General features: G+C 42.0%; 1 pseudogene; it reads left to right on the top strand.

Moving 5' to 3' along the window:
• Positions 1-10754: 10754 nt before the first annotated feature.
• Positions 10755-11633, top strand: LOC124709014 (annotated as a pseudogene).
• Positions 11634-12689: the final 1056 nt, after the last annotated feature.

Below are 12689 nucleotides of genomic sequence, written 5' to 3'. Positions count from 1 at the left end.
CCACTTTAATGGGAAATCCTGGAAATTTCCCATTCTTCCCAAACCCGATCTTGTGCTTACTCTACAGTGACCTTGGCAACGATTGGACGTCAATCCCTAATACACAGTCCCTTTTTGTTCAGAGGATTTTGGTGGGTCTGAAAGAAAAATAATCTCTCACTCTATTCAACATCTGACGAAACAGCATTTTTGTGTGTTCCGACCAATTAAGTATGATTATTTGCTACAGAAATTTGTGCAGTACATATACAAACGAACATGATATTGTTAGAGTTCCAAAGAAAATTATCTAAAATCGAGATTCAGCTGTAAAAATAGTAGTCACACATACATTCGGCCACTGCAGTCGATGTAATTTTGAAAGTCCTTACAGAGCTGCGCTACGTAGAGTGATGAGATGGTTTAACTAGCTTTCTGCCATTCACATTCTTCACCAAGTGCTGGGACTGCGCGCACTTTATAAATGAAGCAGTCAAAATGGCGTTCCTGTTTAAAGTTATTGGGCTCTGAACTTGACAGTTTGCTGTGCAGTGAGGGCTCGGGGCAAATCGAGTCGTGGTAGGCGTGTCTGCTAAAGTTTCCAGTGAGTCTCAGTTTCTCGAGGTTAGGCCGAAAATTTGTTCAAGTTACTCCATTAAAACTTAGGATTTAAAATTACTTAGAAAACAAAGTAATTCTCGCCAACTTCCAACAGTTTCGCATGAGCTGGCACTATTAGCTAGCGGAAAGTCTACCATCTACTTTTATCTGCCGAGGGCTGTATATCAGCATCATATACTTCCGTAAAGAGATGCCGCCAGCATCTGCAAGCAGTGATATCAGACACACACTGCTTGATATAGCTCACAATTTTCGAGGTAAATTTATCTAATATTATTCAAGCAACTTAAGCATCCTGCAATGATGTGCGTCAAACATCGCCGCTTTTTCGAATTTTCCTGTCACTCTGTTGCACTGTAATAAGACAAAAAACATATTCTTTCTTGACGGCGCCGAAGATTTTTTCTACATCGCTATGTAGTTCGTCATTGTTACCACCCTCACCTCGATCGCACCAGGAACCTTTCCGAAGGTAAAGAACCCTTAAACTGAACGTTGGAAACCAAAATACTAACATTTCCTGTATCTTCCTTCTTTTTAGAAGACGCTGTCAGAGAGCAACTTTTATCGTAGCTATTGTCTGTCCTTCAAACATTTTCAAGATGAGTGCATTTTATTTCAGTAAGTGTGTGTGTTGTACACAGTACAAATGATGGAGAAGTTGTACAACTGAATTTATACTTGTATTTCTAGACGTTGGATGTAGTTTGTTGTAGCCGGTTACTAAACAGCTTCGTCAAGCAACCTGGGCGCTTTAGCAGATTTGTTTGCATCCAGCTAACCAAACGTTTCAGATTTAAATAATGAATTAAGTTATGCTTTCAATTTTCAACTAACACGTAACTTGTTTCTGTTATTTACATTACATTTATTCTAACTACTATTCCATGTACTGATTCATTCCTCTCCAAACCATTACTTAGTGTGAAAAAATCTGTGTTCACCAAAAATGGCGTAATGAAAAGGTTTAAATTTCAAAGATGTATAAGGAATATTGTTAAATAATTATCTTTTATACAACTGTCTTATAAAATTACATTTCGGATATGAACGTATAAATCTATAAATATTCCTATGAAATATTTTATAGCACAAATTTAAAAACGTTTCTGATTTATAAGAACTCTTCCAATGACTTACACACGACAAACTCACATGTACGCTCTAAGAGGGAAAAAAACAAACGACGCATCAGGAAGGATTCATCCAGACGGGACGGAAATCGGTAAAAGTGATGTACAGAGAAACAAACGAATACAGTTTGAGAAAATTCGGATGATTTATTCAAGAGAAGAAACTTCAGAAAAGAAATAACATTATGGTTAAAGCCCTCCAAGCAGCGCGCCATCCAGGACATTATTTGGCTCTACATCCCTCAGGAGGATTCTCAGACAATAATGACAAGACGAATAACTGCTTGCATAAGAGCCTGACGTCGATCAACGTGTTATTTGACTGCTCAATTTTTGATGCTCTTTCTCTATAATGAATCATCCATTTTCTCTAAATTTTGTTCATTTGTTTGTACATGTAGATCACATCTGCCGATTTCGGTCTCGTTTCGATAATTATTTCGAGGTGCATTTGATTATTTTGTCTTAGAGCGCATAATGAATTTCTGATGCACAAGTCACATTTATATCAATAGATATATTTTCGAAATATTATGGAGTTTCTATAGATGAAGAAAGGCTTTTAAATTTGCTTTATCAAGTATTTCATAAGAATATTTATACAGTTCTACATTAGCACTTGAAATGTAATTTTATGAGACCATTATGTAACAGATAATTATTTAACAATAATCCTTATACATCTCTGAAATGTATATCTTTTTCATAACGCCATCTCTAGTGAACACACACCTTTGGTAGGCTAAGTTATGAAGTGATTTGAGGAGGAATTAGTCAGTACATGGAATAGTAGTTACAATAAGTGTATTGTAAGTAAGAGAGATAGGTTGCGTATTTGTGGAAAATTCCTTATTTAAATCTGAAAGTTTGGGTCGACATAATGTAGTCACACCAGAAGACCTATCTGACATCAGGACAAAACGAGGGACAGTCCACGAGTGCAAATGATCTTTGGCAGGGCAGACGTCCTGGTATAAGCATCCGGTCGAAGTTGTAACCGTATGCCTGAACAGCGCTACCGCAGGCATCGGCGTGGTGGAGCCTGGCCCATTGTACGCCAGCTTGTGGATTAGATTAGATTAGATTAGATTAATACTTGTTCCATAGATTATGAATACGATACTTCGTAATGATGTGGAACGTGTCAGGTTAATAAAAGATGTCTGTACAAGATATTACATTACACAAAATATTGCATGACACTAATGTTTAAGTTTTTTTTCTTTTTTTTTCCCTTAATTTATATCTAAAAATTCAGCCAATGAGTAGAAGGAGTTGTCATCTAGAAATTCTTTTAATTTATTTTTAAATTTTTGTTGGCTATCTGTCAGGCTTTTGATGCTGTTTGGTAGGTGACCAAAGACTTATGTGGCAAAATAATTTACCCCTTTCTGTGCCAAAGTCAGATTGAACCCTGCATAGTGAAGATTATCCTTTCTCCGGGTGTTATAGCTATGCACACTGCTATTACTTTTGAACTGGGTTGGATTATTAACAACAAATTTCATAAGTAAATATATATACTGTGAGGTTACTGTGAGGATCCCTAGATCCTTAAATAGATGTCTGCAGGATGACCGTGGGTGGGCTCCAGCAATTACTCTGATTACACGTTTTTGAGCAATGAATACTTTTCTACTCAATAATGAATTACCCCAGAATATGATGCCATACGAAAGCAGTGAATGAAAGTAGGCATAGGCTAATTTACTAAGATTCTTATCACCAAAATTTGAAACTGAGGTAGTAGTACTACAGTATCTGCCACTGGAATTTAATAATTTGAATGTCACTTGCCTGCCTGTCGTGGCCCGCTGGAGTTCATGCCTTAACATCGCATACCCAACTTCGGTTACTTTTAAAGAATGCTACGGTGCCAGTGCGATTGCGCTCGGTTCTGTTGGAAATCATATTACATGCACTTGTGGCAAAAATCAGATCTTCAACATACACAGTTACAAGTTTCCTTTAATTTCCGTCTATGGTCACAATTTTTTTGTTTAACAGATTACCGGTTTCGGTCTTTGATGACCATTATCAGATCCGTCGCATAAAATCAAAGTCCTAATGCACTGCAGCCATAGTGGCATAGTAAACTATTAAATGCGGAATTAGCACCAGCACCGCATTTAATAGTTGACTATGCCACTATGGCTGCAGTGCATTAGGACTTTGATTTTATGCGACGGATCTGATGATGGTCATCAAAGACCGAAACCGGTAATCTGTTAAACAAAAAAATTGTGACCATAGACAGAAATTAAAGGAAACTTATTACATATACGGGTCACTGTGTTTTTTCGCGACGATGTCGCATCTTGTGATACACCGTTACATAAAGGGAAGAATTTGTTCCTTTAGTAGTTGATTTTTCTCATTTTGAGGAGAAAGAAGGTACGATCTGTTTTAACTACTAAAGGTATTCAGAGCCACGATCACATCAGTATTTCTTTATTTAGAGCAAACGGTTTCGACAGACTTTGCTGTCATCCTCAGGTATTAAAAATATTTTCCTATGAAACATTTTTTCATCCATATGACAACTTGGCGTGAGGTCCATCTTAGGATGAATATGTTTCATTACGAAAAGATTTTTTAAGACCTAAATATAGCAGTAAAGCGTATCAAAACCGGTTGTTTTCAATAAAGGGATATATTTTATGCAATCGTGGCTTTGAATCTTTTTAGTCCTTTAATCGTGTTTCCTACCAAATAAAGAACTGATGGTAAATGCATTTTCGAGATACGGTGTAAAATATTTCGGGCGTAGGAGAGTCGCCCCCTGACAACTGTTTCCCACAATATCACATTGTTGTGGTTCACTTTCCAGTTTAGATAGATAGTGGCCACATTACACTCAACACTAAACATGTCAGGAAATTATTTCCATATACACACGTGGAGAGCATTTACAAAACTTCGTATTGTTTCTTTCTTCTGTCGTGGAGAATGTAGTACATAAATTATGTATGAATTGAAACACAAACATCACCGACAGACACGTTAAGAGAACTGAGCTGGTTCGACTACAGGCAATGCAAAATGAGCGCTACGTCTTGAAAGGCACTAAGAACGTCATTTAGAACCTACTGGTTGTATAGACGATTACTCACTGATGGTGTCCGTGTGACCCGCAGGGCAGCCGAGCTTCCTGTCGTACATTTCTGTTGCAACATAGGAAGAGGTATTTGGGTTAACGTCCGCTGACGCTCAGGTAATTAGAGATGGATTACGGTACCTGACTATGGAAGGTTGAGAAATAATGTGATCGCGTTAATTTTAGAGGCGGAAATTGAAACACCTGAATACAATATTATAGAACAAGATACTGACCTGAATACAAGTGCTTGTGGTCATAACAAAAATTAGGCGACATAAGGCCCCTAACCACAATTCCAGCTACCACAAAAAAATGGTTCAAATGACTCTGAGCACTATGCGACTTAACTTCTGAGTTCATCAGTCACCTAGAACATAGAACTAATTAAACGTAACTAACATAAGGACATCACACACATCCATGCCCTAGGCAGGATTCGAAGCTGCGACCGTAGAGGTCGCTCGGCTTCAGAACAGCTACGACAAGGAAGGAAGGAAGGAAGGAAGATCAGACTTTAATGTCCTGAAGACATCGACGTCATTACACATGAAGCAGAAGCTAATATTGTTTCAAAGATGGTGAAAGCAATCGGCTGTGTCCTTTCAAAGGAAACATTCCGACTTCTTCAATGAACGATTTAGAGAAATCACGGGAAATGTATCTGTTAAGGATAGATAAAGGTGGGTCGAGCATTGTGCGGGGCAAACATAGTAGCTTTATTTCTTGGCATCGATTCAGTTCTGTCACCCACTTATTGAAAAACGTTCATGCTATGAAGACATACAGGGGAAAAATTCTGTTTATAACGTAATTTGCTTCGAGATAAAGCTTGACACTGAGAGATCCGTTTTCGGATCAGACACAGGTATATCATATTCTTATGTAACTAAGACATTAGCGAAAATAGCTAATTGATATTCTCAGAAATAGTGAGAGCAATATAGTTATTACGCAAAGGAAAAAGAGGGAGTGTATTTCAATATTCATCGAAAGCTGCTTCACGAGACAAAATCTGTCTTGGTTGCTTTCTGTGGACAAAAACGAGATTTTTAGAGCCCAATATGCCGTATTAATTGCTATCCATTCTCGAAGAGACCACAAAAATTTCGTCAAGGATGGACGGAATTTTTCTGGAATATAGAGAAAAAATATTCCAGCAACTCCTGAGTAGTAAGTTCAGAGTGACTTTGAACGAATTGCACGAGTAAACGTACAAGACGCCCCTCAGAGCTCATCACCCCTAAGACCCCATAGCCCCGCTGTGTTACGTGCTACGGAACTATAACATTACTAGTAGTTTTAAAAATTTTCACCCATACAGTTAAAAGCCGATATAGTGGAGTCGCCCGTGCATTATCGGCTTGTATCAAGACAGAGAGGACCGTTGTTGTTGTAGTGGTCTTCAGTCCTGAGACTGGTTTGATGTAGCTCTCCATGCTACTCTATCCTGCGCAAGCTTCTTCATCTCCCAGTACCTACTGCAGCCTACATCCTTCTGAATCTGCTTAGTGTATTCATCTCTTGGACTCCCTCTACGATTTTTACCCTCCACGCTGCCCTCCAGTATTAAATTTGTGATCCCTTGATGCCTCAAAACATGTCCTACCAACCGATCCCTTCTTCTGGTCAAGTTGTGCCACAATGACCTCTTCTCCCCAATTCTATTCAATACCTCCACATTCCTTCAGCATCACCCGACTTAATTCGACTACATTCCATGATCTTTGTTTTACTTTTGTTGATGTTCATCTTATGTTCTCCCTTCAAGACACTGTCCATTCCGTTCAACTGCTCTTCCAAGTCCTTTGCTGTCTCTGACAAAATTACAATGTCATCGGCGAACCTCAAAGTCGTTATTTCTTCTCCATGAATTTTAATACCTACTCCGAAATTTTCTTTTGTTTCTCTTACTGCTTGCTCAATATACAGATTGAATACCATCGAGGAGAGGCTACAACCCTGTCTCACTCCCTTCCAAACCACAGCTTCCCTTTCTTGTCCCCCAACTCTTATAACTGCTTTCTGGTTTCTGTACAAATTGTAAATAGCCTTCGTTCCCTGTATTTTACGCCTGCCACCTTCAGAATTTGAAAGATAGTATTCTAGTCAACATTGTCTAACGCTTTCTCTAAGTCTACAAATGCTAAAAACGTTCGTTTGCCTTTCCTTAATCTTTCTTCTAAGATATGTCGTTGGGTCAGTATTGCCTCATGCGTCCCAACATTTCTACGGAATCCAAACTGATCTTCGCCGAGGTCGCCTTCTACCAGTTTTTACATTCGTCTGTAAAGAATCCGCGATATTATTTTGCAGCTGTGACTTATTAAAATGATACATCGATAATTTTCACATCTGTCAACACCTGCTTTCTTTGAGATTGTAATTATTATATTCTTCTTGAAGTCTGAGGGAATTTCGCCTGTCTCATACATCTTGCTCACCAGGTGGTGGAGTTTTGGCATGACTGGCTCTCCCAAGGCTGTCAGTAGTTCTAATGGAATGTTGTCCACTCCAAGGGCCTTGTTTCGACTTAGGTCCTTCAGTGTTCTGTCAAACTCTTCACGCACTATCATATCTCCCATTTCATCTTCATTTACCACCACTCCCATTTCCATAATATTGTCCTCAAGAACATCGCCCCTGTATATTCCCTCTATATACTCCTTGCTCCTTTCTGCTTTCCCTACCTTGCTTAGAACTGGGTTTCCATCTGAGCTCTTGATATTCATGCAACTGGTACTCTAAAGGTCTCTTTAATTTTCCTGCAGGCAGTATCTATCTTACCCCTCGTGAAATAAGCCTCTACATCCTTACATTTGTCCTCTAGCCATCCCTGCTTAGCCATTTTGCACTTCCTGTCGATCTCATTTTTGAGACGTTTGTATTCCTTTTTGCCTGTTTCACTTACTGCATTTTTATATTTTCTCCTTTCATCAATTAAATTCAATATTTCTTCTGTTACCCAAGGATTTCTACTAGCCCTCGTCTTTTTACCTACTTGATCCTCTGCTGCCTTCACTACTTCATCCCTCAAAGCTACCCATTCTTCTTCTACTGTATTTATTTCCCCCATTCCTGTCAATTGCTCCCTTATGCTCTCCCTGAATCTCTGTACAACCTCTGGTTCTTTCAGTTTCTCCAGATCCCATCTCCTTAAAATCCCACCTTTTTGCAGTTTCTTCAGTTTTAATCTACAGGTCATAACCAATAGATTGTGGTCAGAGTCCACATCTGCCCCTGGAAATGTCTTACAATTTAAAACCTGGTTCCTAAATCTCTGTCTTACCATTATATAATTTATCTGATACCTTTTAGTATCTCCAGGGTTCTTCCATGTATACAACCTTCTTTCATGATTCTTAAACCAAGTGTTAGTTATGATAATGTTGTGCTCTGTGCAAAATTCTACCAGGCGGCTTCCTCTTTCATATCTGTCCCCCAATCCATATTCACCTACTATGTTTCCTTCTCTCCCTTTTCCTACACTCGAATTCCAGTCACCCATGACTATTAAATTTTCGTCTCCCTTCACAATCTGAATAACTTAGAACTACTTAAACCTAACTAACCTAAGGACATCACACACATCCACGTCCAAGGCAGGATTCGAACCTGCGACCGTAGCGGTCACGCGGTTCCAGACTGTAGCGCCTAGAACCGCTCGGCCACTCCGGCCGGCGTTTCATTATTTATCGTTAAATTTGTTAATAATTATGCATCCGAGCAGTTCCCCTCAATCTCATATAAACAATTGGTAGTTGCTAATTGCTCATTTTATCCTGTACCGAGCTGTTATTTTGTAACACACTCTGTCGTCTCGTGCTACTACGGATTTTCGTATTGTTTTCTGTTGTACCAAATATGATGAAGCAGTATTTCTTGGAACAACAAAATTGCTACAGTGACCAAACAAACAAACAAAAACTGTACTATTGTGCACGTAAGTATTCAACAACGAATGAAATTAACACAGAGCCTGTAGTATTAGGCCAATAATTTACGTAATAAAGCAATCGATGATCGTCAAACGACACTTGAATTCAAAATTTTAAATGAATTGCCTGGAAAGGAAGTAGAGCTTTAGTAAAGTTAGCGCAGTGGTATTTTTTGCTTTCGAGAAATCCAACACTACCTGACTATGCATTAGAAAAAGAACCAACCAAGAATCATTACAGAAAAGGTCGACATATTTAACCTACACATTATATGCGTTGTTTTAACCGCAGGAACAAGCCAAGTCAAATTGCAGTACCTTAAGAATAGTACGTAGGAAGAAGTTAAAGTTGTAGCGCTGGACGCCAGGCGTGGCCGAGGGGTCAGCCGAGGCGGCAGTCAAACTGCTGGGCAGCGGCGCTTGATAAGAAAGCAAACAGCCAGCAGATACAAACGAAGGTCTGTGTAGGGACTCATGATAAGCAATCAATTAAAAAGTATCAACAGTAAGCATTCCTGGCTAGAGAGACAGGTCTGGGAGTGGAGGGAGAAAGAAAGAGGGCCCTTGGTGGGGACCGCACTACGTCATGAGGAGCCAATGAAGGGCTCAGTACGCAGTGCGTGACCATATAGGGAGAGGCGCCTCTGCCCCTCCACTCAGCCTCTGAAGAACAATAGCAACAACAATGTTTTAACGATACCAAATAAGGACACGTTGCCTTCGACGCTACGTCAGGCCAAGCGCTGGCGGGGTCGAAGGGGAAACGCTAACAAAACCCGAGAGCACGCCGCTCTGAGGTCTTGTCTTGTCGTGTCGGGTCTTGTCTGGTGAGGGCGAAGAGTTAGATAGCAGCAGCCGACTTGGGCTGGGGAACGGGCTGTAGGCAGGCAGCCGGAGATTGTCGCTGGAGAGCGTCAGGGCGTAGCCGCGGGACTCTAACGTTGGGTGTTAAGATACGTTGCAGAACTTCTAGTAGGCAGTCGGAACGGTGGAGTCAGTCACCGTCTCTGTATTAGACTTGGCCTTCCTGTGAGTGCAACCACCGTCAGATAGGGCGATTTGTATTCACTTAGAATAAACTGCAATTTATTAAAGTTATCACGACTTAAATTTCTACCATCTTCCTAGCCTTGTGAAAACCAGGGATTTCTACATCTTAGCCAGATCAAAAGTCTCCCTCTCATTACGGTCAACCGGCTAAAATCCCATCCACGAACCGTGTCGCTCAATCCCTCGCAATACCCACGCTTGGGACGCGACGTAAATAAAAACTTTTTGGTGCCAGGTGTGGGGTGTTATCACAAAGGCGCATAGGCTTCTACCTCCAGGAGACATTAGATTTTGCTACAGCGACTGTGGCAACTGGCAGGAAGTTGTGGCGACTCGCAACTTTCAGCATTAGTAGCACCAATACGTCAGAGTCCAGAAAGGTAGTCCTCGCGGGTGCAGGGCAACGCAGGACAGCGGCAGCGCGACGCAGAGCGACGAGGCACAGAGGTGCCTAAGCAGCCAGCGTTCGAGTCCGAGGGTCCGGGCCGAGCAGCAGCAGAAGCGACAGCAGCCGTAGCAGCGGCAACAGAGGAGAGCGACGGGGTCGGCACAGCCCAGCAGAGCGGCGGCCGGCGCATCGCAGCAGCGCGGGACAGCGCGGGCGCAGAGACAGCGCGGAGCAGCGCGGGACAGCGCGGACAGCGCGGGCACAAAGAGAGCGCGGAACAGCGCGGGACAGCGCGGGCACAGAGAGAGCGCGGAGCAGCGCGGGACAGCGCGGGCACAAAGAGAGCGCGGAGCAGCGCGGGACTGCGCGGGCACAAAGAGAGCGCGAAGCAGCGCAGGACGACGCGAGCCAACAGAGCAGACGGCGCACCACACGAGAAGCGGTAATTGTAAAACTGTATTAAGAATATTGTATTTTGTTGTGTAAAGTGTTAACTTAGTTAATATGCCCCTAAATAATGAAGTTGCGTCATCCTCCACTAGTGGTAAGATGTCAGTGAAAGAGGCCCTATGTATTGTGTCGAAAGTTTTCGAAGGGAACAAGAAGGATTTAAGAGAAATTATCGAAAACGTAGATGCAGCTTTAGAATTAGTAAAGCCTGAGGAACGCGAAACGTTATTGAAGTTCGTGAAAGCAAAGATAACCGGTGAGGCCAGGTCGAGATTGCAGGTGCGTGAACGCACAGGTACGTGGCAAGAGGTGAAACACGTTTTAGAGGAAAATTATGCCAGTAAGCGTACTATAGACTACTACGCATGTAAAATTTTCCAAGCCAGACAGGGACAAGGGGAACCGATAGCAATGTGGGCAAGCAGAATTGATGAAATGCAGAGAGACTTTCGCGTAGCGGTAAACAGAGTTACGGCCAGAGAAAACTTGAAAGGTGCAATAGAACTAGTTGACTCCTTAGGAAGAGCGTGTTTTATACAGGGTTTAAGTAATGACAGAATACAAACAATAGTGTGAAGCAGAGGCGATGAAATCACGTTGGCAGCAGCAGTGGCTTTGGCACTGCAGGAGGAGAGTGCGATATTGTCCATGAGAGAGCGGGGACTAGCCCCGAGGGTAACGTACACTCGAAATAAGGAAGCTGTAAAAAACACGAGAGAAAGTATAGAGTTGAAATGTTTCAATTGTGGGCTGAGAGGTCACATAGCGAGCAAGTGTAGGAAAAGCAGTCCAGAGCATAGAGTACGAGCCATGACAGGTAAAGAATTTACAAACTTTTGCTATGGGTGTGACAAGCCGGGACACACAGACGTGGAATGCAGGGTGCGGTTCATAGAGAAACCGATGGAGGGTTACGAGAGTGGAGATGTCCACAGTGTAATTTACCAGGGAACTGCGGAGTTCCGTGCCCAAGAGTAAAAGATGTTGCGTGCTTTAAGTGTAAGCGGCAGGGCCACTACGCGAAAGACTGCCACGAAGGGCCCTGGCACGCCTGGAGAAAAGGCAGGCGCCAGTATCGAGCAAAACAGGAAAGGTAGTACAGGGAAACTAAGAGGCGGCAAGGCCGCGCAGTCGGGCCTTGTTGCAATAGGTAAACCCACAGTGAGGGTAATCGACTGTGCAACAGAAAACGACGTGGTAATGTTGTACTGCGTAGAACTAAAGAAGTACTTAAAGTTGCTAATAGACACAGGAGCACAATTGTGTTTGTTAAAGAGGACGAGCATTCCGGTAAAGAGTAGTCTGGGAATCAATGAAACAGAAAAGCTTCGGTTAAAAGGTGTAACGAGTGAAGTCGTTAGCACAATAGGCACGGTACAAATAAACTTAAGTATAGACGGATCTGAAGAGGTGAAACAGAAATTTCACGTGTACGGTAGAGGTTTAGACATTCCGTACGACGGATTGATAGGAAGAAATTTCTTAACGCAGCATAGAGCTAAGCTGGACTATGCGGGTAAAATAATAAGACTAAAAGGGCGAGATATACCCTTAGTAGTAGAGGAAGAACTGAAGGGACAAGAGATAGAGGCAGATTCAGAAATAGGTGGGGAGATAGGGCCCCGGGAAGAAAGAATAATGTTGTTGAAAGTGGACGAAAAGGTACCACGGGGAATCGAAAGAGAAATGGTCATACCGAGGCAGGAGATTGCACAAGGGGTGCATGTACCAGACTCCTTAGTAAAAGTGCGAAACGGGAAATGCATAGTAAGTGCATTAAACGTGTCAGAGGACAGAGTTCGACTAGGAAATGTCAGATTAATAACGGAAGAGTTAGAAAGAATAGCGAAAGTACGCGAAGTAAACTGTAGCACTGAAGCAGTAGGTAAGACGGAAAGTCGTGCTAGTGTGTTGCGAAGGCAACTCAGAATGGATCATTTGAATGTCGAAGAAAAGAGGGCTCTAGCAGAGGTCTGCACGGAGTACGGAGATGTATTTCATCTACCGGGGGCAAACTGTCCTATACTTCTGCAG

The sequence above is a fragment of the Schistocerca piceifrons genome, chromosome 7 (assembly GCF_021461385.2).
Source record: "Schistocerca piceifrons isolate TAMUIC-IGC-003096 chromosome 7, iqSchPice1.1, whole genome shotgun sequence".
In the NCBI taxonomy this organism is placed as follows: domain Eukaryota; kingdom Metazoa; phylum Arthropoda; class Insecta; order Orthoptera; family Acrididae; genus Schistocerca; species Schistocerca piceifrons.
The sequence above is the reverse complement of the archived record's forward strand: the minus strand, read 5'-3'. Positions and strand labels throughout refer to the sequence as shown.